This window comes from Panthera leo, chromosome C2 (assembly GCF_018350215.1).
Source record: "Panthera leo isolate Ple1 chromosome C2, P.leo_Ple1_pat1.1, whole genome shotgun sequence".
In the NCBI taxonomy this organism is placed as follows: domain Eukaryota; kingdom Metazoa; phylum Chordata; class Mammalia; order Carnivora; family Felidae; genus Panthera; species Panthera leo.
The window spans coordinates 97,407,634-97,429,257 of record NC_056687.1 but is presented as its reverse complement, the minus strand read 5'-3'; positions in this window follow the sequence as shown (position 1 = coordinate 97,429,257).

Here is a 21,624-nt window from a genome sequence, read left to right as displayed (position 1 = left end):
TTTAAGCAGGAGAGGAATCATTTTGAAGATACAGCCCTAACTACACTGTGGAGAACAGATTGGAAGTAAGAGAAGTGAGAGGAGGGGGAAGGATTAGGAGGTGATCAGTCAACCAGATGAGAGAGTAGTTGCTTGAGCCAGGTGGTTTCAGCAAGGAAGAGGTGGGCAGATTCAAGAGTTATGTAGGGGGTGAAATCAACAGAAGCTTGTACTTGACTGGATATGGGGGGGATGAAGAATAGGGGTGGCATTAGGCAGACTCTGTGTTGCTGACTTGGAAACTAGATGGTTTGCCATCATCGAAAAAGGAAAACTAGAAACAGGTTTTTATTTTGTTTTGTTTTTATTTTTTTAAGGATTGGGTTGAGAGTGGCAGGGAAGACCATGAATTTTGAGTTAAGGCACCTTGGAGACCTCAAAGATTTTTGGTAATGAAGTTTTAGCTTTAACTTTTCAACTCCGTTCCTGCTGACACCTACCTCTGATTTTCCCACTCGTGGTTCAGTTCTTATCGTATGGGTTAACTTGGTTTTCCCAGACTGACAATCAAGTGTTGCTGTCTAGCACCATTTGCTGGATATGCCCTTGAGCCCCTCAGATTTGACCTCTCCCTCCTGCAGAAGCCAGAGCTAGCCCAGCCGCCCAGAATAGGCTCCAGTGGGCTCAGGTGCTTTAGGCTTGTGACTTCGATTTAGATCACGATGCACGACCCCTCCTGACAATGATTAGGGCTGTCTAGTTGCTCTCTCGTGGCTTCTACTCTTGCTAATTGAGCTTCACCACCACTGGCTTGTCACAGCTCCAAACCCTGCTGTCATCTCACTAGCGCCCCTCCTCCACATCCTTACCCATAATTCACAGCATGTCTTATGGCAGGCTCCACGCTACTATGACTTGCAGAAATTAGCAATTTCTTCCTTCCTTCCCGTGGCTCTTCCTTCTGTCCTTCCTCAGAAACCTCTCATTACTTAAGTGAAGTCGCTAAACTGTCAATCACCCACCAGATGGCACCAAAACATTATATTCCGAGTATTAAGCTCTCCACACCTTCAGAGAAAAGAGCCCAAACCATCTAAGAGGCTGAGATGTTAAAGCACAGCCCCGGGGTGCAAGTTCAAGAGCATTTAAAATTCTCACTCCAACTTCTCAGAATATTTGGTGTTGGTTTTTATCAGGAGAGGGAGGAGAGAGAGAACAAAACTTTCTTGGAAAAAGATCACTCTTTGTTAGTTTTTCCTCTTTATATGCTGGCCAAAAGGCTGTGGTGGACATTACAAAATGAAGAGCATGAATATTCCCGGGGACCCAGTCAGTTTCACTCAGTGTTTGCTTGCTTCACTATCCTTTCCTCAGTGCTAAAGATCTGCTTGTTACAGAACCGCTGGTCTCAAAGAATAGAATACAACAACTCCCTCATCAAAATAATCATTGAGATAAGTGGAAACAAATCTATGGATCCAGCATCGTGGCTAAACCGAAGGGCAAAACTAACCATTTTCTCCCATTTGAAAAGGTAATTATCATTTTTACTCAATTCCAAAATTTAATAATGTCATCGATGTAGCAAAAGTAGCATGGGTGGCCATTTAAATTATTAAGGCAATAAAATGAAAATTTATCACCTTGATATTATGTCCTAAGTGCAGAATAGTTTTTTCTTAAAGCAACATGATGAACCATTATATTGCTGATGGTACATGCAGTTTAAGAAACTTTGAGGATTTCTTCCCCGTAGGCATTATTTTAATGGCTTAAAAAATACCATACACCTTATTAATTAACACTTCTTCCTGGGCAATCAAGTGTTCATTTGGCAAAATTCTATCAAAGTTTCATGTGAGGAAGTACCTATAAGGAGTTATTCTTTCAGATTTGGAGATGTGGGTACTAAATGATGAATGACTTTGCCAGGGTGGCTGGAAATGGATAAAGGGGCAGTAGATATTAACTTTTACTATTTTTATTCTTCTTTGGAAGGGGAAGAAATGAATAAATGCACAGCATGAAGTGAATTTAAAAAAGGAAATCATGTTAAGAAATAATTTAATGCTGTTAGTTTTACATATGCACTTTTATAATATATTTTATATATGCTCTTTTGTAAAAAATTGCCAGCAATTGTAATAGGCACATTCATATGCATAGAATACATAAATACAACTTGTTTTACAAAGGTGTGTGTGCACGAGGGTGGGTGCTGTGTTTTTCCACTGCACAGAAAAGAATGTGTCTCACTCTACGGCTTGGATGAATGTTTCACTGCTTCCCTACCCTGGGGTGTCATTTGAATGTCCACCGTTCCCAAAGTGCTTTGGGATCACTTAGGCTAAAAGAGGCTATTTATTGTGAAGCTATCTTATTTTATTCCCAAGGGAATTTCATCATTTTGTATTTGTGAAAAATGTCAATGTGTCTTTCTCACAATGCAATTATCTGAAAGAAGCAAACCAACACAGAGTGGACCCCTTGTCTTCAAAGTCATTTTATTAAGAGTAAATTAGACTGGAAAAATGATAGTCTAAAATGCATTTTCAATAGATTGCTGTCTAAAATGCATTTTCAATAGATTGCTGTCAGGCTCGCTACCTGTCAAACAGAGAGGCCTGAAACTTCATAGTGACATATGGATTAGCCCAGTCTTCCCTGCAGCGTGAAAACAAAAGACAATTGGTGATGCATGGGGCAAACTCATCTTAAAACAGAGATATCAACAAAGGAATATGACAGCATGAAAAGACAGAGTGCAGTCTGCTGTCCACATTTGCAAAGAGATTCTGTCTGAATCCATAACTTCAATACACTATGAGACAGAAAAAGAGAAAATACACATTAAATGTAATTGTTCGTTGGGTACTTCATTTTAGTGAATGCTGAATTTCATTCTCTAAAGTGAAGAACGGGTGGAAACAATGGATAAAATAGCTGCAGTTATAAAAAGTCATTAAAAAGAATCATATGGAATTAGAATTATTTGATTTTTAAAAATCACCCAGCATAGAGACTTTAAATAAAAGTTCAAATTTCTCATCTACTAATCAACTGAAAAAGTAAAGGCTGAAGTCACAAAAGAATCTCAAGAGCAAAAACTCTTTTCCCGGTTAGAGCTTTTAACTAGACTGGTGAGGTCACTTAGTTCAGAGCTGGGTTGGAAAATAAGGGCATATCAAAGTTAAAGAAAGTCATACAGATCTGCTTAGGTTTGGGAAAATACAGTATAGATTTTTTTTTAGCATCCCATGTGAACAATTACATAGAACACTTGTCTGACCAGTAACTTTCAATTAAATAGAAATGAAAGTTTCTCTCCTAGCCATTTTAATCCATATATCCTAAGGGACTCCACAAACAAGTGTAATAACATGATGCAAAAGTTAGTGAAGGAAAATGGTGCATTGAATTATAAAAGCTGCTAGGTTTCTAAGCTTGAGATCAGGTGCTAAAAAAAAACAACAAAGTAAGATAGTTTCAGAGTTACACGTTGCCCACCAGAGAACCATGCAGAACTCACTAGGAAAGGTTCAGGAAAGGGCGCCTTTGGGGTATCCTGAAGGAGTTTGTCTATAGGACAGGGGTGAGTGATGACTGCTGTTTTGTCAAGCTGTCATCTGTGTGATGGCCTCTTCCTCTGGTGATAGGGCTTTCTCTGCAAACAGGAAGAGGCCAGTCCCTGCATGGTGTCTGAAATTCCTGTGAATAGTCACATCTTAGAGGCCTCCCAGAAACATGTCTTAAGTGTTCCTGGATATATTATGTAAGCAGGGAAAGAGGCATATTTTTTTAATTTTTCTTCTTTTAAAATATATTTTATTGCCAAATTGGCTAACATACAGTGTGTAAAGGGTGCTTTTGGTTTTGGGGTAGATTCCCATGGTTCATCGCTTACATACAACACCCCAGTGCTCATCCCAACAAATTCCCTCCTCAATGCCCATACCCATTTCTCCCCTCCCCCACCCTCCCCCCCATCCACCCTCAGTTGGTTCTCTGTATTTAAGAGTCTTTTATGGTTTGCTTCCCTCCATGTTTGTAACTTTTTTTCCCCTTCCCTTCCCCAATGGTTTTCTGTTTCTCAAGATCCACATATGAGTGAAAACATATGATATCTGTCCTTTTCTGACTGACTTATTTTACTCAGCATAATGCCTTTCAGTTCCATCCATGTTGCTGCAATGTGGGTGGAATGAATCATGCAATGAAATGGCAGGATTTCATCTTTCTCGTTGCCAAGTAGTATTCCATTGTATATATAAACCACATCTTTATCCATTCATCAATTGATGGACATTTAGTCTCTTTCCATGATTTGGCTATTGTTGAAAGTGCTGCTATAAACATTGGGTTGACAAGCTCCTATGCATCAGCACTCCTGTATCCCTTGGGTGAATTCCTAGTAGTGCTATTGCTGGAATAGCACTATTTGAGGAACCATCACACTGTTTTCCAGAGCGGCTGCACCAGTTTGCATTCCCACCAACAGTGCAAGAGGGTTCCCATTTCTCTACATCTTCGCCAGTATCTGTAGTTTCCTGATTTGTTCATTTTAGCCACTCTGACCGGCGTGAGGTGGTATCTGAGTGTGGTTTTGATTTGTATTTCCCTGATGATGAGTGACGTTGAGCATCTTTTCATGTGTTGGTTGGCCATCTGGATGTCTTTTTGGAAAAGTGTCTATTCATGTCTTCTGCCCATTTCTTCACTGGATTATTGTTTTCTGGGTGTTACGTTTGGCAAATTTTACGTAGATTTTGGATACTAACCCTTTATCCAATATGTCATTTGCAAATATTTTTTCCCATTCTGTCAGTTGTCTGTCAGTTCTGTCCAGTTTTGTTGATTGTTTTATCTTGATCAGGTCCCAATAGTTCATATTTGCTTTTAATTCCCTTAAAAGACATATTTTCTAATTAATATATCAGGGTACTTTAGCATATCCAGGGCTTTCCTAGCAAAGTGCAGGGTCCCAAAGGTTTGGAGAATGGGGCAAATGAGTTTTGGGTATCGTCCTTGGCCGAGTCAGAGGACACACATAAAAAGGCACTAAATCAGAAGTCATGAGGTTTGGGAGGGGGCTGAGGACATGAGAAGTTGGTATGGAAGTAGTAGAAAATTAGGGGTATCAGTGAAAACATTCTGAAATTCATAATTTTGCCTTCATAGAGTTCTTCCCAGGTAGTTTAGCTTATTGATATTTGCTTTAGTACAACATGGAGTTAAACGTGTAGATACCTTACACATGAGTAAAATCAACATGTTTGTTATACATTTTACATCGTTATTTACACTTGTGTTTTCATTTAGCATCTCTTTGTTTTCTCTATCGATTGTATCTCTTGTCAATAAATGTCTCTCTCTTTTTTCACAAGCCCATAGGAATCAGCTTTGATTTCTCATTTTTGGAGCATAAACTCACACCCTTGAAACCGCAGTGTGTGCTCTTCTTATATAATTGCTGTTGATTTTGTTGCTATTAGATTTGCTTTTCTTGTTGTTGTACCAGTGTGGTTACACTATTATCTCAGTATTAACACACTGTGTCTGATAAGATTGTATTCAACTGCATAAAACAAATCTCAGTCAATTATCCAAATAAGGGTTTCTTTTTCTTTCATAGAAAATCGACCAGGGTTCAGCCATCCAGGACCGTTACAGTGGCTCCTGGTGACATCAGAGTCTAGATGCTTTCTCTCTTTCTGCTCCTCCATTTTTGACCTATGACTTTTATCCACATGGTCACTTCATGAATCCCACATGTTTGATCTCTAACCTTCCCTGAGCACTGCAGGTGGAAGAAGAAGAAATCCACAAGAAGTAAGAGTGGTGTCCTGCCTTATCAGGAAAGCAAAACTTTCCCGGATAGCCCCAGTCACCTTATGCTCGTACCTTGTTAGCCAGAACCATGCATGATGACCACCCCTACCTCAAGAATGCTTGGAAATAGAGTATTCAAGCTGGTCACAAAACCAATGTTCTATTTTTTAGAGGATGGAGAGGCTAGATAGATATTGGTGGGTAATTGGCAGACTCTTTCCCACACTGATGTTTCACAGAGTGTGTGTAGAGTGGAAAAGGATAATGCATATTTTTTAAGTTTATTTATTTTTGAGAGACACAGCATGCACAACTTGGGGAGGGGCAGACAAAGAGGGAGAAAGAGGATTCCAAGTAGGCTCCATGCTGTCAGTGCAGAGCCTGACAAGGGGCTTGAACTCAATAACCATGAGATCGTGACCTGAGCTGAAATCGGACACTTAACTGACTGAGCCACCCAGGTGCCGCAAGGAAAATGCATTTTTAAAAAGATCCAATATGTAATTGCTTAGGGTGTAGGGAAAATATATTGAAGGGAAATATCGACCAATGGAAGCATGGTTGGAAATTCTAGTTGAGGACATAAGGAGGTTGGTGCTCGGCTCAAGTATGCCAAGAAAGCTATTTTTTATTTTATTTTATTTTATTTTTTAAAAATATTTTTATTTATTTTTGAGGGAGGGGAGAGGGAGAGTAAGAGGGAGAGGCAGAGAGAGAGGGAGGCAGAGAATCTGAAGTGGGCTCTGTGCTGACAGCAGACAGCCCAATGCAGGGCTTGAACCCATGAACCATGAGATCATGAACTGAGGCAAAGTTGGATGCTTAACCCACTGAGCCACTCAGGCACCCCGCTATTTTTTATTTTAAAAGGATTTGAGGTTGACTTGTGTGGAATGAAGGAAGAGGAGCAGGAAAGAAAACTAAAGTAAAGGAATAGAAAAAGATAGCAGTATTTTTCCTTCATAATGTTTGAAAATCAGAGATGGGTAGATGAATTTTCCTTTTACACTGCATATAGGACTGTAATGATGTAGACCAAAGGCAGGTTAGGGCCACCAATTCTGGCTTCTTGACTTTTTGCTCCCTGGGTGATTTGGCCAAGTTACTTTGCTTCCAACCCCATGTCTGTGAAAGTGAGGCAATGACTATTCCTATCCCCTTGTTTGGCAAGATTAAACGTTACAATGCCCAATACGTAATAATCTATCAGAGTATGTTAAATATCACAATCATTAATTTTATGACTACAGGATGGGAATTATTTCATTGATTCTGGCCTAATCTTCATACAGCTGTTCTGTGTAATCTTGGGCCAGTGATGTATCCCTGGGCCCAAATTTTTTCGTTAGTAAAATGAATGTAGTAATACCAACCTCATGGGCTGGCTGTACCAAGCAAATAACAGAATTATGTAAAAATCCTTTAAATAGGGAAGTGTTATATCCAAGTGGGAGATATTATTAGTGTTACCATATTGTCTGTACTTCCCGCCCGCCCTCTTTTCTATTTGTTACTTCTTTTCTTTCCTACTCTCGACTTCCTCTCTCAGATGAAATTGGCATGGGGGGGGGAGTAGATAATATTTGGGATCTTTCTAAAAATTAGAGTTGACAAGTATAGATGGCATTCCTTCAGTCTGTAGCTACTAGTGCTCAAATATTTATCTATAAAAAACTGAGCCATGGTCTAAAATATTCCTTGTGATTTTTAGCTCAAATGGAAAAATTGTGTTTTCAAGCTATGTGTGCCAGAGACCAACATATTCTGACATGCTACAAGTGCTCATTGCTTCCTTTCAGCTTTGAAAATTATTAAAATTATCTGCCTTTATAATAAACAATTCCCATTAAAAATAATCTCAGCTTGGAGAGTCCCCAGAGGAGAATAGGACAGATTATCTGCCTCTGATGGTGGGAGTTGTCAAGGTCTTCATTACCACCTGCCTCCGGCCCTGGGGCAATTCCATATGCAGTTGGCCTTAAAGGCACCACAGTTCTTACATAGACCATCAGCTTTAGTCACTTTAAGTGGTCTCTGGTAAGTAGTAAAGAAATGGTTTCAGTAGGATACTCTTAATTTTTAGAGCCTAGGTAGATTCCAACACGTTCCTTTTATGCCACCTACATAATTTTCTATTTGTGCAATATATTGAATTTCTATTCCAATTTTCCATAATTTTACTTAAGGGACACTTAGTGCTTGATAACAGCTTTTTCCAAATTGATGCATCAGAACTTTTGCTTTCTCGCCATTAATACTGAACCTTTGAAATGAGACTGAATAATAGCTGACATTTTTCCTTTTTATGTATTAGAAAGAAGAGCTCTTTCTATCTGGCTTCAGCTCTCCTTTAGTTTATCCTTCTTTTCTGCTCTTCCTTCTTACCCTTTTTACAGAGGAGATCAATGTTGTCCAAGATACCATCCAACGCTTAGGCAAATCAGGTGGGTGCCATTGTCTTCACATGGTCCCTATGGTTTAGATCTAGTTCTCAAGGACACAGGACTAGGGAACTCAATAGATTGCCTGAAGAGGAAGTGGTTTACAATCAGGAAAACCACCACAAATTTATTTATAAATAAGAAGACCTGTATACTAATTTAGAATAGAAAATATTTCTTGTAATGACCAGAATATTTATGACTAACCATCCCTGGTACTAACAGGCCCACCCCTAACTTGCGTGGGGCCTAGGGCGAGAGTACAAAACAAGGCCCACATTCCATCTAAGTGTTTATAAATAATTAATTAACATGTTATTGATTACAATATGTTCTGTCTTCCTACCTTGACAAATATACCTTCATTATGATCTAGAGTGCCAAGTTAGGCCTTCTAGACCTTCACTTTCCTTGTGGGGAGGAATTAGCTTCACAGCTCCCAGCCTCCATCCTATGCTCTTCTGTTCTGACTCACCTCTTTTCATTCCTGATTCTTGCCCTGACTTGTTAAGGGTCTCACATCTATGTTGGGAACACCTCTGCCAACACAAATACAAGTTTAATCCATCCCGCCAACAAACAGCCACCCATTGGCCATTCCTCTGCCTTTCCTTAGGGCATGAGACCCAAGTGAGAATGAGTACAGACTCTTGAGGCACACCTGGAGCCATTTGGGCAGGTGACTCTAAGGTCTTGGGCACTTAGAACATGATGCTACAGACAGCCCTGTTGCCCAGAATAGATTTCAGTTGACTCAGGTGCTTTAGGCTTATGACCTGACCTGTCCTCAGAACACAGATGCGTGACTCCTCCTGACACTGATTAGGGTATTCAGCTTTTCTTTCTTGTTTCATCTTTTGCTAGCGTGGCTTCATCACCACGTACTTTCTCCCTATCCAGTCCTGATTGCTGCCTTCCCTTCGCTTCTTACCACTATTCCCAGCCTTCCACACCCTCCCTGCCCTTCACTCTGTCTAGACGTCTTTGCATGCACTTTCAGATTTTTGTTTCTAGAAACGCCAAAGGTGATTAAATTTAATCAAACAAATTATAAGTCTGTAATCTTGAAATTTTTCGGAGTCACCCTGCTTGGATTTGGGGTGGACTTCTCAACTCCCTAGAAAATTCTTGTTCTTAGGAATTTAGGGTTTATATCCTTATTATTAATCTCACTTTTGTGGTGAGCTTCCTTAACCATTACTAGAAATCATTAAGAGAGGGGCACCTGGGTGGCTCAGTCATTTGAGCATCCAACTTTGGCTCATGATTTCATGGTTTGTGAGTTCGAGCCCCACATCGGGCTCTGTGCTGACAGCTTGGAGCCTGGAGCCTGCTTCGGATTCTGTGTCTCCCCCTCTCTCTGCCCCTGCCCAGCTCTCTGTCTCTGTCTCTCTCAAAAATAAATAAACGTTGAAAAAACACACAACCTCTTAAAAAAAAAGAAATCATTAAGAGATATTTCACTGGTTACCAAGATACTTTTAATATAATCACCCCCCACCATGTTCTTAAAAAAGACAGTATAAATTCTTCCTCATTATTGTTAAATAAAGACCTCAAGATCAGCACAAGAACCAATAGTTCTCAAACTCTAGCAAGCATCAGAGTCATCTGGAGGGCTCGTGAAAACCCGGATTGATGGCTGTGTGTGTGTGTGTGTGTGTGTATGTGTGTGTGTGTGTGTGTGTGTATGTGTGAGAGAGAGACAGAGACAGAGACAGAGACAGAGAGACAGAGAAAGAGAGGGAATTTGCACTTCTAACAAGTTCCCAGGTGAAGCTAATGCTGCAGGTCCAGGGGACACACTTTGAGAACCACAGCTCTCCACGTACACAGTTTGCTTCTTCTCCTCTAGTTCATTCTTCAGTACGGCACTGTCCACTGGCGTTACTCTGACCAGAGTCACCAATGCTCCCCTGTGGCTATATCCAATGGCTAAATCGAAAGAACACTTTTCATTGTCCCTTAGATTCTTAGGAAGTTTCCGATACATTTGATGTGACCGCTCCTATATTCCCTCTTCTTTGAGTTTTATTTCACACAACTTTCTGGTTCTTCTACTTCCCTGGATGCCATGCTTGTCCTGCTGCCACTCTCCACCTAGAAGCTTCTACCCACCTGTCTTTCTAGACTAGGTTCCAGTGTCACTTCCTCAAAGAAGCAGTTCCTTTTCTTGTCCCAGAAACATGGAGTACCTTTTCCCCCCCTTCCCATTCTACTTTACTTGTGCTTATATCATTCTCTAACACCTCTGATGGGATATATTTATTAATCTCCTTGCTCAGGGAGAATTTTGACCAGGTTTTGTTTGGTCCTCCTAAGTACTGCCAGAGAATAGGGGTGAAGACTTCTTATAATCCATTATCACCCCACAAGGTACCAGTGCCCACTCTCGTTCTTTGGGACGTAGCAAAGGTGTGTCTATGGGAGGCAAATAAGAAGGGTGAAAGCAAAGTCTCTGGACTGGGACAGAAGTCAACTGCTGGGTATCCGCCCGACAAAGTGCTAGTTGCCCGTGAAGGGAAACCCTTCACAGATTCTGGTGCCCGTGGCAGGAAGTGCTAGTGTTATCTTGCGAGCATGCAAGTGTTTTGCAGGCTCGGTGGTCTGGGGATGAAAAGTCAGCCCCCATTCTTCTCTTGGATGCCTGAACAATGCCATGGTTGTCCTTTGCAGAAAATAGTTTTCAGTTTACATGACTTTCATGGAGTTGGCACTCTCTTCCCTTTCTAATTAAACTCTCTGCCCTCATCCTTTCCCCTTTCATCTCTTCTCCCTGCTTCAGAAAAGGAGAATCTGTCTCTTTATCTTCAGAAAAGGAGCAAATGTTTTATCCATTATAGGAGTTCACTGTGTCCTCTAGGCTTAAATCTTTGGAAGCGGAGTCAGGAAGAAGAAAGACTTTTTTTTCTTCTTTGCTTTTTTTTCACCCAATTATGTTGCTTCCCTGAGTCATATGCCGGTGCCTCTCTGTAGGATGATGTGAGGGTGAGAAGTACTGTGTCTGCAAGAAGGAAATATGTTGGTTATTAGGCCGGAACATAGCCTATGATTCAATTCACCGCACTGCTAGACGACTCGACTACAACCACTCTGTGGCCAGGAACTCAGAGCAATGCACCCTCACGGCCACCTTGCCTGTCACAGCTGTCAGGCTATTCTTGTTTACTAGGTAATCAGGAGACATCATCATCTTATACAAAATGATAGCCTATGGCCACATCTTCAGAATTTCAAAGAACACACAGTTAACCCCTAACATTAACACACTCTTGAGGCCTTTAGGTCTACGGGTCTGAAAAGAGCCCCTTGAATAATCATCCCTCCCTCCTCCAAAGCGCTGTTTCTCCATATAATCCAGGGTCAGTAGCAGCAGTAGGAAAGCCAGCAGCAGTCACATATGTGTAAGTCAAGCTTCTCTCCATCTGCTTCCTCCTTAGGGAAAATCTAACGCTAAAATGACTTTCTAAGGGGAGGAAGCACAGCTGCTGTCACCACCATCTCTACAGAGTCGCGGGATAAAAAAACCTGCTTCCTCTCCCCCGAAGCCCTGGTTTCTTTTGGACACGTTTTGAATGGCAGCGGTGATTCACTTTGCTGCTTGCTGGGAGGCTGGCTTCAGCAGCACCTCCCTCGCGGCTCTGGCCTCCACCCATTTGTCTCCTGGCCCCGGGAGCCAGGAAGACAGGACTATTTCTATCTTAGGCATCTGTGTTTCTGATCAGCTGGCGTTTTAGGCCAATTTAAGTGTGAGGAGGAACTGGAACTACTTCACATTTCTCTGAAGTCGTGCTTTCATCTGGGTGAAGGGCAGAGAAGTGTATGCCGAGAGCGAGATGCCGGAGTCACGGGGCAGGGAATTGGGGGGAGATGCCATTGCTGCCTTTGAGAATCCTGCTGGAGTTCAGGCTGTAGGCTCTGGCGGATAACTTTGGACAAATCCGGCAGTCGTCATGTTTCTCATCTGAAAATGGAACGGTGTCTACATAAAATCATTTCTGCTTTCTCCGACCCTGAAAATAAGATTGCCAGCCTGGGCAAGTGATCTCAGGCTTTTACTTTCGTTAACCCATCCCTGTGGCATTTCTGATTTTCCAGAGGGGCTCTAATTTTTAATACTAAAATCTTATGAAAACAGCCCTTAGCTTCTTTCATGTTTTTCGTGTAATGTCACTCTTCTCAAGAAGGAATATTTAATCTAATGTAGTGGGTTTGAAGGTAGGGCCTGGGCGTATGTATTACCCCAGGTGATTCTATTGTACAGCAAAGACCGAGAACCGCTGATTGAAAATCTGTAAAATTGTCTCACCCTAAAATGTTACTTCACAAGTCAAAGATTTACCAATAACCTTTTGATATAATTTATTGATAGGTTTCTTGCTCCATACTGTAACAGTATACAGTTGGCATCCTTTAATTCCATAATTTGTTTTCAGTACAGAAGTATCTTAGAATTGGAATAAAGGGGGCGCCTGGGTGGCTCAGTTGGTTAAGCGTCCAACTCTTGGTTTCGGCTCAGGTCATGATCTCATGGTTCATGGGTTCAAGCCCCACGTCAGGCTCTGTGCTGACAGCATGGAGCCTGCCTGGGATTCTGTCTCCCTCTCTCTCTGCCCCTCCCCTGCTCTCTCTCTCTCTCTCTCTCTCTCTCTCAAAAATAAATAAATAAACATTAAAAAAAAGTTAAAAAAAAAAGAATTGGAATAAAGGGCTAAATGGATTGTTTCCTTTGTGAATTAATAATAACACTATGATATCTTACTTTTTATTGTCATTCACATTTTATCAACAGCTTTCATGCAATCTCATTTTATTCTGAAAACAATTCCAGATGGTCAATGTGCTGGCATTTGTAATGGGATGGGAGAAATATTTCTGTAATGCTTCATAAGGAATATTATCAAAAAAGTAGCTTTTCCCTCCACACTGAATCCACCCTACGAGCCCAGAAAGAGGTCATAGTCAGGGATGTGAAACAGGGAAAACAGTTGAAAAACAAGAAGAAGTATAAATCCGGCCCCTTCTACCCCATGTAGAAGTGAAAAGGAGGAAAGGCTAAGAAATGAAGGAAGGTAACCAGTCAGACACGGTCGCGTGCCTTCCTTTCTGTGGGTTGGAAACCCAGAGGACATCTGGGAGAGTGGAGGTCATTTTGAAAGGAAATCTAAAAGCAGAGCTATACCCTGGCCTCCCACTGAAGCGTAGGGATGGAATAAAAGTAGAAGCAGGACATAATTATTCAAAGTTCCATGTGACATGGAAAAAATGCAGATGTTCTCTTGGCCCCCATAGGGAAGCACAAGATTGGGAGCCATTGGCTTGTTCTGAGTCTATGAGGTGGAGATAGATGGTAGATAAGACTCTGAGAGCTCTGCTGAACCAGCAAGCACCACAGTAAGGTCAAGTCACCAGGGGAGGGCAACTCCATATTTAGTTTAGTTGTTCCTTAAACTCATGGAAATGACTGCAGAGTCCTGGATTATCTAACCACTCCCTCCTCATCAAAACTTACCTAATTGTGTCTCTTCCATGTGGATACTGGTAGCTAAATGATTTCATATGGCTGATTCAAATAGAAAGGAATGTAATAGAAAGGCTACGTGGTCAGACACCCCTAGTCCAGCTCTAAAACTCTCTAGTTTGGTCTCTTTAAACATGTCACTTAACATCTCTCAACTGAGAATTCTTATCAGCATCATGCACATGTATGCATGCACTCTTAGAGTGACATGAAAGTAACTCTCCTTATCAATTTTGGGGCTCATTGGATCATTGCAGTAGCCCCAATGCCTAAAATAGGGCCTAGTATATAGTAAGTAGGAAATAAACAGTTGTTGAATGAATTAAATGAATGGCTCAGCTAGGAAGCTTTTAGCTGAAAGTGACAGAAATCCTAACTCAAACTTTCTTGAAAATGAAGAAATATATTGGATAACATAATTGAGAAAGTCCAGAAGGTTGGCAGTGATCAGGTATGGTTGAATCGATGGCCTTGTTTCTTTGTGATTCTCTAACTTTGCTTTCCTGCCTGAGATTACTTCTTCATACCAGTATTGAGGTGGTTGTTAAGAGTTCCAGACCCTATAATGCTCATTATAAGGTCTAGAAAAGTCAGAGAAAAAGAGACCATCAATTGACAATTCTCTCTTTGGTGTAGGAAATGTCTTTCCCAGAACTGCCATCAAACTGCTCTTCAAGTCTCATTTGGCCAAATTGTAGCACATGCCTATTATGAGCCAAAGTCTTAATTAATGCCTGTCATGAATGGCTCAATGGATTATCTTTAGAATAGTCCGTCCTAACAATCTTAGAACAATCGGAAGTAGCTGTAGGGTCAGCTCTGCCTGAAGCACATGGGTTATATGTGGGAGGGGTGGATACTTGAATCCAAATTAGAGTACTTTTTGAAAAGAGAAAATGGATGGTGGTGAGACAACCAACCATTAATATTTACCACAATCATGTAAGCTATAGCCACCATATTTGACATGTGGTGAGCTCTCAAGCAATGCTGCCTCTATTTCTCTTATAAGAAGAACTTTTGTAAAGGTTCAAAGAAAGTAAACAGATTTTAAGTGGTGGATAGTAAATAATGGGGTTGGGAGAGAATAGAGACTATATAAGTTAGTGTCCCAAGAGTGAACACATAACACACTGAACTGAGACAACTGAGGACAATTTTAGTAAAAGAGCTATTTATAAAAGCAAAGAAACCAGGGATAGAGACCCAACTGTGGTGTTAGCAGTGAGAACTGTGTACCACCCCTAGGCTTGAAGGGGCAAAGGAAGGCAAGTGTTAATAAAATCAGGGGAGAGTAGCTGCCAGTTGTTCTCAATGGTGGGGGTGGGTGATAGGAAGAAATTTTTCCCTTTGGGGGACATTTGGTAGTATCTGGAAACATTTTGAATTGTCATAACTGAGGGGATGCTATTGGCCTCTAGTGGATAGAGGCCAGGGATGCTGTTAAGCAGACACATACAAAAAAGTATTATCCAGCCCAAGATATCAATAGTGTTAAAGTTGAGAACCCCTGTGCTAGGGAAAGCATCATGAAAACAGAGCTCTGAGAATGTGGGCTTTAGATATAATTCAAAGCAATCTGAGACACAGAGAGAGCTGGGGCAAGAGGTATCTCTCCTTCCCTCCTACCTGCCCATATTCCAATGGCTCCCACTGGGAAAACCCAACCTGAAGCTAGAAAGCAAGGAATTTCACTGATGCAGTCCACGTATGTCACCTCCACAGGACACAGAGTAGGATGGAGAAGGGCAGAGAGTAGACTGGAGGAGCAAATGAAAAATATCTAATGCAGAGGATAAGAGTTGGGATGTGGGTCAGAAACCATAAAATATGGATAATTTCATATGGTTCAACCTAATGGAATCTGAAGGCAGGTGGACAAGATGCAGGTCCAATTAGAGGAAGAGTTTAAGCTCTTGATTCTGAATTCTAATGATCCTTACAAATTTTTGTAATTTCTGAAGACATGACCTAAATGAGCATTTTTCCCAAAGTAGTTTCAGTAGAATGCTAGATTTCTCAAATGTTTTTAGGTATTGTGGGCAGGGCATGTAATGGCTTTTATCTAAATAGTTTAGCAAATGCTGCATTAAATAATGTGAAGGAAGACTAATCAGATAATTTGATATTCTAATATTAACATAAATTTTCCAGAGAGGGACAGATTTTAAATTGTTTCCCAGACTTATCTGACTCAGTCAAGAACCTGTCCATGATTTATGTCACAATCTAGGTGTTCCAATGGACACACTGTGGGAAATATAGGCATATATCTTGCAGGCAAAAAAATGGATTTTGCTAAAACATGTCTGAGAGAACAGAGAAGGACATCAGTAAGGAAATACGAAGTAGCATGCAAATATTTATTTTAATAACTGCATGGAATATCACAAATACTCAATGAGTATTGGACTCTTTCCCTTAAGTCAGCCATTGTTTAATTGGTATTTATGGTCTTTGAAAGCCTATCAGTGGTTGGAGACCAAGCCTCTTATAGAAAGGTTCATTATACGACTTTTATCATCTTTAGCTTTAGGTAGGGATTAACAGCTTGCTTTCATTAGTAAAACACACAAACTTTTCTTCCAATTAATAGAAGCCTTGTTTTTGTAGTGACAGATGAATGGGACAGGTGATCCATTAGATCTGTTCTGTTATTGACAAATATTCATGGGTTACAGGGTTATGAAACACTTTATAGGGAATGCATAGGTATTAAAAGTAAAGATTTTTTCCTTTTTTTTTACCTACCAAAAATTTACCTAAAACAGACATTAGTATAAAAGGAACGTATTGGCTCACATAATAGAAAAGCTTACAGGTTATTTTGACTTTGGGTAAAGTTTGATTCAGGGGATCAATTGATGCTATTAATACTCAATTTCTCCCTTTTTCTTTGCTCAGCTTCCTGCCTATCAGCTTTATAATTTAATCCTAGCAGTTCCATCTCATGTCATCCGTAGAATTGTTTGTCCCCGCAGTCCAAAGTATCACTGTATCTATTGGCTCTGACTGGATCATATGACAATGGTTGGAGGAATTCAGTGCCTGGATTGGCTAGGGTTGACCATATGCTAACCTAGGAACTAGAGTTAGAGTCAGCTCCATCCAAAGCACATAGAAGAGAGAAGGGGAAGGAAGGGAAAACCCACAGAGTTTTCCTGTGGGAAAACCCACAAATACAGCAGAAGTGCTCTTGAACAGGTATCTTTCCTAAGGATAGGTCATCCCATTGTAAGAGAGGACCTCAGGGCTTATAGATTCTAACCTGTTATGACACAGATGAGACAACTAACAAGTAAAGAAGTTCCATGGTTTCCCTAAGCTCATAAAACTGTTGGCAAAAGGTAGGTTAAGAACCATACATTCCTAATTTTTAGTTCTGACTCCATTCTATTCAACATTACATTCAACTACACAAAGGTAAGTGCCCACTTTGTGCAAGGTATTCTGGACAAATGGGGTAGGAGGGGGAGGGGGCAGTAAAAAATGTGGCAAAGGACTTGTTATGAGGCTTGCAATAAGCCAGATGTAGATGCCTTTTGAACTCTCTCACTCTGAGCTCACAATGGCCCTATTTCTTCACCTTCATACATTTGGCAATATCGCTCTTCATGCTGGTAATGCTTGAGAGGTGTATCAGGTAGCTTGATTAGCATCTGGGTATGCATGCCATTAACTTAGGCCTTATATTGTAAATCAATTAGAATACACGCCTGTGTAAACTAATTGTAGCAGTGGCCACATGGATGCCCTGCCCACTTTATGCAGCAAGATTAGTATTTCTTTTTGCCCTTAGAATTTTTTTTTGTCTTGATTACCATAGACTACTGATGCTCATATTAGCTTCCTTTAAAATCTTTTGCAGTTAAAGCTTACTAGCCATCTTTGGTTCCTTCCTGATATGATCTTTCATTAGTATAGCACTGAGTCTCCAGGTGAAAATGACGAGGAATGGAAGCAGACTCCACTCTGGGAAAAATTGCAAAGAGAAGAGTAATTTTATGATTAAACGTCTCTCATCTCGCTTGCCTTCTGTATCCTCCTTCTTCACCTCTGGGTTGACAGTACCCAGTGTCATCTGCATTTGCAGGGCTATCCCTGAAAGATGAAATTTCTTTTCATTCTGTCTGAAGTCAGAATGAGACCAAGTCAGAATTTGAGACCAAGAAAGGCCTATTTCTAATTTACTGTGACGAAACTTGCAATTTGATTCTATCAGGTGAGTATGAGGTAACTTGTGGAGACTCAGATGTGCAAAATGCAATACTGATGCCTGTTGGATGAAATATTTTAAGCCTAATGTTCTTTGCCAAAGTAAGAATCTCTCTTTTCAAATTTTACTCTCATTAAAACCTTGGATCCCTTCTAATATTGACAATTTAGAAAAGGGTGAAAACCTTGAAGTTGTTGTAAAACAGGGAAATAGACACCAGGCATGCCCTAAGCAGTCGCTGCGATTGCAGCTTGCAGATTTCTTTGCAGATAAACGTGATAAATACTGGTGATAAATAAATCAAAATATAAAGTTTGATCGTAAATGTCAACCAATCTCCTCAAACATGTGAAATTAATTAGAACAAATGATGACACAGCCATCTTCTATAATGTACATTCATTTTCTCTGCAATCTTATATGGTCCTTCAAGGTCACTAGAGATCAACTTCTCTATCTCATGTCTAGGCAGACTCATCCTATGCAATGAAAGGAAAGACTTTTCTACACTATTTTTTGCCACTCTGGCCTCTGACCAGTGTGAGAGAGAATTAGATGGGGAGGTTTTTTTTTTTTTTTCCTTTCTATAGAGCTTTTTTCTCTTAAGTACATATGGAATAGCCTTTCACATAATTTATCACAGATATTGTCTGAACTCGTTATTTAACAATAATTAATGAAAAGAGTGAAGTGGAAAATATTTGCAACGCTTACTCCTTTCTTATGCTAATGCATTCTTTGGAGGTTGTTCACCCTGTTGTGTAAGACATTCCACTTCAGGATATTTCAGTTGAAAGAAGGTGCTCTGAAACGGAAGCAAATTAAGGTAATTCAAGGCCTTGTAGCTTTTAAGTAGTAAAGCAATGCTAGATAGAGCTACCTAGGACTGGGGCAATGTTAATATGTCCAAGGCTCTTCTGAGTAAGATTCAAGATAAAAGCATACTTATGAGTTAAGTGAGGAGCCTTATTTCATGCTTCTGATATTTAGCTTGTTTTGCTTCCTTTTGGAATTTTTAGTATCAGATTTATTTATTTGCAGTAAATGAATAAAGTCAGCTAACATATTGTAAACAAATATGGACATATTTATCAAATTGTATCTGTGGACTGTCTTGGAGAGTTGTAATTATTTTATCTTGAAACTCAAACCAAAACAACTGTTCTGTTCATGCTATTCTAATAAGCTAGTGGCAACATTGAACAGAAGGCCCAATCTAGAGGAGACCCTTAAAACTCATTTAGGATGTCTCCCTATACCTACACAGTTATGGGAATGATAAATGCAGCTCCAGGGACATAAAAAAAAATGCACTGATAGAAATATCCTAAACCTGGAAATAACTCTGTAGAAAAACAAATCTGGAAGATTTGTAGCTTTTTGTTTGGTTTTGTTTTGTGTTTTGTTTGTTTTGTTTTTGTTTGTTTTTTGTTTTTTGGTTACCCCACCTGAATTTCTGTGGTAGTTTTTTTTTTCTTTAAAATTTTTTTTTAATGTTTATTTACTTTTGAGAGAGAGAGAGAGAGAGAGAGAGAGAGAGTGTGAGGAGGGGAGGGTCAGAGAGAGAGAGAGAGAGAGATACAGAATCTGAAGCAAGCTCCAGGCTCTGAACTGTCAGCACAGATCCCTATGTGGGGCTTGAACTCACGAACCATGAAATCATGACCTGAGCTGAAGTCGGTAGCTGAACCAACTGAGCCACCCATGTGCCATTTTTTTTTTCTTAAAGCAAATGAATAACAAGTTACTAACTACAGACCACTAAAACATCAAGGAAGTATGCAGAGTTCATTGAACCTGCTGCTTCTGGCTCAGCTGAAGGAGTGTGGTCTTTGTTTCGCTTTTGATGTTGCAGAGAATTGAAATTAAGATTTCTATATCAAAAAGGAGCTATAATTTCAGGAGATAAACAAGTAACCAAAGCCGCTAAAACCCCGCGAGATAAAAAGATGTTCTTTTTAAATTTCATTAGTGCTCCTCGGTTTCCAACCTCCCTGCTGCCAACGACAACAAAATCCTTGAGAATGTAGCTACATGGAAAAGCCGAACATAACGAGCCACACTTTTTTTTCCCTAAAAGAGTATACTAAAAATGTCTTTGAAGGTTTTTTTAAGAAGGGAGAGACAGACTGTGACAACCTTGATGGCTGGCCGTGGGAGTTCAGGGACGGGTTTAACAGAAATCCTCCTACAAGATGCCCCCACGGGCCAGCTCAGACATTTGGTTAAAGAACATTACATTGTGGATAGCGGTGCCAAGCCTTTACTCTTACTCCTCTTACAATGGGAACCCGCCTTCGGAGAAAAGATGTACTCAACCTTAGCTCCAGTGTTTTTCAATGAAGCAGCCCATCAGTTCTACTCTCTGACACTCCACTCACCTTCTATAGCTCCAGGCCAATACCTCTTGTCGCACTGTGTGATACTCCAGTGACTTCCATTCATACCTATGCATTTGTAAACCATCCATAATAGATGCTGTTTTGGGGTGGGGGCATTGCTATGTACTCCAAGTTATCTGAGGTTATTCTGTATGATGAATGTGCTGATTACTTTCTGCTATTCTTCTTCTATTTGGCCAATCACCTCTCAGGATGTTTTCTAGCTCCCATGGCGCATACAATCAGCTATCTCTTCTTAATCATACATTGTAGCTCAACAGTGTAATCTCTGAAGCTACATACTAAAGCAGATTTATCCTCTATTAAGCTTTTGCTCTTTTTACTCATTTTCCTGGACAGGGAATCCTTAAAGCGGCCATCCTGGAAAGCAAGGTAATGAATCACAGGTCCTTTGACACACCTGCTCTCCCTCCAGACCATATAAAAGTGCTTGCTAGGAAAGTCGCAGATATCTTAAATTTTTGGTTCCTCTCTTGTGGCACGCTGTATTATGCGTTTAGGTTCTATCTGGCTCTCCATGTAGCCCTGTGGAACTTGGAACTTAGGGAGCTGACACAAATATGCTGATATACCTGCTATTGCTTTTCTTGTAAGTAAGTTCTTTGTCTCTGACGGAGTCTTATGTCTTTTGTTATAATCTGTGGAACTGTGGAAAGCCACCGATTAGCTTCTATTCTTTGGTGATCTGCTACTGCTTCCAGCCATTCTCCACTCTGTCAAACTTATTTGAGTAGGCAGTTCTGCCTAAATGTGCAGGCATTTCTTTCCTCCCTTCCTTCCTTCTTTCCTTGCTTCCTAGCTTCCTACCAGTATCTATCTATCTACCTATCTATCTCTCTATCATCCATCTACCTATCTCTATCTGCTTATCGCCTGCCATTGACCATTTTTTCTTTTAATCAACAAATATTGAGTGTCAGGCACTGTTCTAGGTTCTTCAAATGCAGTAGCAAACAAATAAAGTAAGTGAATGTCTCTCAGTTTTGTCTATGTCTTTATTTGAAAAAAAAAATTAGAACAGATTTCAAAAAATACATACAACTAGCATAATCCATACTAGGAACAGGTAAAGAAGAGATGAAAAACAAGGAGGAGGGGCACCTGGATGGCTCAGTCGGTTGAGCATCTGACTTTGTCTCAGGTCAGCTCACGAACTGTGGTTAAGCCCCACATTGGGTTCGCTGCTGTCAGCACAGAGCCTGCTTCAGATCCTCTGTCCCCCCCTCTGCTCCTCTC